The sequence below is a fragment of the Humulus lupulus genome, chromosome 5 (genome assembly GCF_963169125.1).
Source record: "Humulus lupulus chromosome 5, drHumLupu1.1, whole genome shotgun sequence".
NCBI classification, from domain to species: domain Eukaryota; kingdom Viridiplantae; phylum Streptophyta; class Magnoliopsida; order Rosales; family Cannabaceae; genus Humulus; species Humulus lupulus.
The window spans coordinates 42,301,907-42,307,074 of record NC_084797.1 but is presented as its reverse complement, the minus strand read 5'-3'; positions in this window follow the sequence as shown (position 1 = coordinate 42,307,074).

The window sequence follows — 5,168 nt, the reverse complement described above, 5'->3', positions numbered from 1 at the left end:
AGGGCCTCGTGAGATGCAAGGTGGCCGAGGGCCTCGCGAGATGCATGGCGCCCGAGGGCCTCGCGAGATGCAAGGTGGCAGAGGGCTTCGCGAGATGTATGGCACCTGAGGGCCTCGCGAGATGCAAGGTGGCCGAGGGCCTCGCGAGATGCATGGCGCCCGAGGGGCTTGTGTGGTGCCAGTCCCCATGTCGGCCTCACGAGATGCAAGGTGGCCGAGGGCCTCGCGAGATGTAGGTGGTTCGAGGGCCTCGCTGGAGAGTGATGGGCGCGGGATCTAACGAAGGCGTTGGCGCATGGGGGTCCAAGCGCGTCTTTTGGATCTGTTACATGCATGAGATTTTGAGCATCAACACTTGCCCCCCAATCTAGGAGAGTACCTTTAGGTGCTCTTGTAGACTATTCACTTTGATTCTTATAAATAGGCCTCCATGCAGGGCCTAATATTTTCACCTTACTCCTTTGGCTTAGTAGTTTGGAGAACCCTTCTTTTTTCAAGAGGTGAGAGGTTCAATCCTCCACAACCCCATTTTTTTCCATAGTTTCATTTTATTTTTATTTTTTCACTTCATTTCATTTTTTTTTTGTATGAGCTAGTTTTATGGTGTGTCTATTTTGTGACTAACACATCCTTTTTGCCTATTTTTGCAGACGTACATTTTCGATCCTTTGGTGCTTTTCGCTCCTCGACCTCTTTTTAACCCCAACATCGCTCTCTTAATCGCTTGAGGTATATTTTCTTTCCTTCTCCCTTTTATATATATGTATATTTTTTTTTGGGGTCCAAACTAGCAGTACTTGGGATGGGGTACGTTAGTTTGAGCTTGTAGTGAGTTTGACCTTATGCACGCCCCTCCTCTTTGTTTTTTTTTATACCCTGTAGTAGGCCATTTAGGGCGTTTTCATCTAGAGGTATTAAGCCTATTCCTTTGTGTTTTGTAGCCTTCCCCTCGTTTATACGTGAGCCCCTTTTTGCTGTTGGGACGTGGTTTCATGGCCAGTGACGGCCCGCCCGACATACCCCCAAGGGCTGATTTTATTGACCTGTCCTCAGACTCAGAGTCCCCTGAGGACAACCCTCACAAGGACTATGACTCCTTAAGGCAAGCCCGCATCCGCCACCTTGAGTGCATGGCCGAACTTAGGCGTAAAAATTGGGTGATGGAGAGCGAAATTGACTCGGTGTCGAGAGGAGATGGAGGACCTTCACCCCCAGACCTTAGTAACCATATAGCACGTCTTAGGACGACCCTTATTGAATTGCGGTGGGAGTTAGAATTTATGGAGAGACAACTTCCGCCAGAACCTCCCACTCCCTTCTCGCCTGATGACGGTCATGGGGCTGCTAGCTCCTCTCCCTAGCCCCTAGTCTCAGTTTATCCTAGCTTAGTGCTTCCTCCATCGCTCCCTCGATGGAAAACTCTTGCTAGGAAGAAGAAATGGAGGGTTAAGTGTTCTCACTCTTCCTCACATCTTTCTTTTGATTTTGTAGATATGCCGAAAGCACGCAGACAGGTGTCCGTCCAGGAAGAGGACGACGCCCCTCTACTGGCGTCCAGTCTAGTGTCACATGTGTCTCCGAAAAAATTGAAGGAGATCGTGAAGCACTACCGTGTTGCTCCAGAATATGCCCATTATGCTCCTCAGGAGGCCTGCCGGGCCGACCACCCTTAGAAGGGTTTTGTGGCTTTGAGTGAGCAGATTTTGAAGGCGGGTGGCACCATTCCTTTGCACCCGTTTTTCGTGGCGATTCTCAACTACTTCGACTTGGCCCCTCTTCAACTGTCACCCAACAGTTGGTTGACTTTATGTTGCCTTTTCATTTGGTTCAGGGAAACGTCAAACGCGCCCCGACAGCGCAAGAGATTCATTCCTTGTATAACCTCATGGAAGTGCACAAGTCCAAGGGCTTTTACTACCTGCAGAAGGCCAACAACGAGCTCCCCTTGATAGAGGGCTCATGTCCAACACAGGGCCTTGGAAATAAGACTTTTTCTGGGTAGAGGGTCCTCTCTCTGTTTGTGAAGACTTTCACGCCGGCCATAGTAAGTACCCTGGTCTTTCTTTTCTTCTTATTAGAACTTATTGTTTCGTACTCTTGCTTGTACTCACATTGGCGTGGATCATGCAGGGCAATTTGCTGATCCTTCGTCATTGGGCCAGAGGCGGAGGCCATAAACAACCTCATTACTACAGACTCTGCCCTGAAGAAGGCGGCGATCCTATTTACTGTGGCGAACCTCAACCGCCACCAGCTGTCCCCGGTCCCTGACCCCAAGCTCCTGTGGTCAGTTACTAGGTCTAAGAAGGCTATGGCTATGCCGGCTGAGCTGTCCCTACATGATGGTGAGGCCGAGGAGGAGATGGAGGATGCCCCCCTCGAATGTGGTGGATCTCATCAGCGCCCCCTGTCCCCCGGTGGATGCCCCCCCTATGGCTCCCATGACCAGGACATGGCCTTTCAATCTCTGGACCCGCAGGCCGCAGCGGGATGTTACGCTCCCCCTGGACATGATGGCTATGACGCCTTCCTTCAGGTCCCTCATGATATTGGCTCACCGGGGGCTGATTTCATCGACCTTGCGGAGGCCCCCTCTAATCCACCAGGGTCTCAGTTTTTCTCCTTCCCTGCGCCCCTTCCTGCTTCGGCGAGCGGGTCGTCTGTCCCTGTCTAACAAGATGCTCCTAGTATGGAGGCGGAGCCTTGGGTGACTAGGATGGCCTCATCTTATGCGCAGCGTTACATTCAAATTGCCTCGGGCCTCCCTGTCTCTGACTGGAGGGGTCTAGGGAATGTGACTCAACCAGACCTTGGGGACACCCTAAGGAGCGCCGCGGCCTGGGTGAGTTCTTGCACCTTGCGTTGATTAGTATTATGTATAGATGTACATGTGTTTTTCTTTTTGTTACTTATTGCTGACGCCATTGACTTTTTCGTGCAGATCTACACTGTGTCTCTTCGGTATGCTGACACGTCTAGCACCCTCTCCGCATCTACTGCTGAGAGGGAGTGTCTTATAGCTCGGGCCCAGGAGCTCGAAAATGAGCTTAACGAGACCAAGGTCAAGTTGTCCAAGGCCCGGACTAAGTCTGCCAACTTGCTCTCAAAGAGGGAGAAAGCGAAGGCCGAGATCAAGGAGCTAAAGGGCAAGGCTAGATGCTTGGAGCGCGAGCTCCAGGGGGCCAAGGCCACTGCGGCTGCGTCATAGGAGAGGGTTACTCAACGGGAGACCAAAGTCGAGGCCCTTAGGGCCGAACTACAGTCAGTGCAGGAGAGGAATGCTTCCTTAGAGGCGAAGAGGGCTTCCTTGGAGGCGGCGAGAGCTTCCTAGGAGGCGGAGAGGGCTTCCTTGGAGGCGGAGAGGATCACCACCGAGCACAAGTCTACAGATCATGCTCTTTACAATGTGTGGAGGCATGATCCCAACTTTGACTTCTCCTCTTTTGGCGAACAGGCCGTTGCCCGAGTGGCCTTGTGGAGTGCCCACCATAGGAGGCCTTGAAGTAGTCTTGCTTTTTTTTTTTACTTTTAACTTTGTAATATAATTATCACTGCTACTTTTCTTTTGATAACTCTTGTACTATCTTAAGAACTCTTTTTTCTAATGTATAAATACATGTGTTGCTGTTTATTTCTTGTTCTACTGCATTTGAGGCCCTTTTAAGCCTGCATGATGGGGTTTGGTTGGTTCCCCTCTTTTATTTACTAGGCTGGAGGTCCTTTGGAGCCCATATGAGAGGGTTCACTGAGACCTCTTTTGGTGCCTCTTGGTTGCTTCTATAAGGATATTTTGACCCCTTGGGTCCTAGTTATCCTTTTATGTTTTTCTTGCGCGCGCTTATTATTTCTTTGCGAGAAGCGTCCTTCTCGTCGTTATTCATAATACTATTTTTGCAAGGGTCTTCTTTGGGACCCTTTTTGGCTAGGCGGCTTAGTGGCCGCTCTAGGCTTATTATTATTATCGTCACCATATATTTTTTTTTGTAAGACCCTATGGCCTCCTTTGGTGTTCACAAGGGTAGCTAATCCTTGTGATCCTAAGGGATGCCTTGTGAGGACTTCGTTTAAGGCCCTAGTATAGGGGGTTCCTTTGTTTTTGGGTCACTTCCTCCTGATGGAGGGCCCTTTTTAGGATCCTCTTGGTAGAGGGTTCCCCTTTTTTTTTTTTTTTTTTAGGGGCCTCCTTTTTAGAAGGGCTAGGGGTCCTCTTGGTAGAGGGTCCCTTTTAGGGGCCTCCTTTTTAGAAGGGCTTTTAGAAAGGCTAAGGGTCCTTTTTAGGACCCTTTGTTAGAGTGCCCTTTTTAGGTTCCCTTTGCCAGGCGCATGCTGTTGGCTCCTATCCTGCCCCCCAAGTGTCTGGTGAAATTTATTTCGGCAAACACTTTGGCTGATGCCCACGTAGCGAAGGAAAATAACACAAGAGGTTGCAAGCTATTTCTCCCATAACATGCAGTTTCATTCATCACATTCATAATAAACAGTCTCATACAGATAGTTGCAACGGTACATATAAGGTTTTTATAGAAAACAAAAATAAAAAGACTCACACCTACTCAGGAGGCTATCTAAGTAACCTCTTTGATTTCTCCCTATCACATCAAGACAGTGTGCAACACTTGTTCTTTTACCATCGGACGTGGGAGCCTTATTGGTAGTACTTCCTCAGGTGCTTCGCGTTCCATGCTCGGGGTATGATGGTGTCGTCCAGGCGCGCCAGCTTGTAAGTGTTCGGGGGTACGCACTGAGCAACCTGGTAGGGCCCCTCCCAATTTTCCCCCAGCACTCCTGTGCCTGGGTCTCGTGTGTTAGGGAGTACCTTCCTTAGCACCAAGTATCCAACCTTGAAAGTTCTCTCTCGCACCCTCGAATTGTAGTACCTTGCGACGCGCTGCTGGTATACCGCCACCCTCATTTGTGCTTTTTCTCTCTTCTCTTCAAGCATGTCTAAGCTTTCGGTCAAGGCTACACGGTTGGCCTCGTCTCCATAGGCCTGTACCCTGTGGGACACAACTTGCACCTCAACCGGGAGCACGGCCTCGCACCCATAGGCCAAGGAGAATGGGGACTCCCCAGTAGTTGTGCGTGGGGTGGTTCTGTAAGCCCACAACACATTTGGTAGCTCATCTACCCAGGCTCCCTTCATTTTCTCTAGCTTTGTCTTCAAGTTC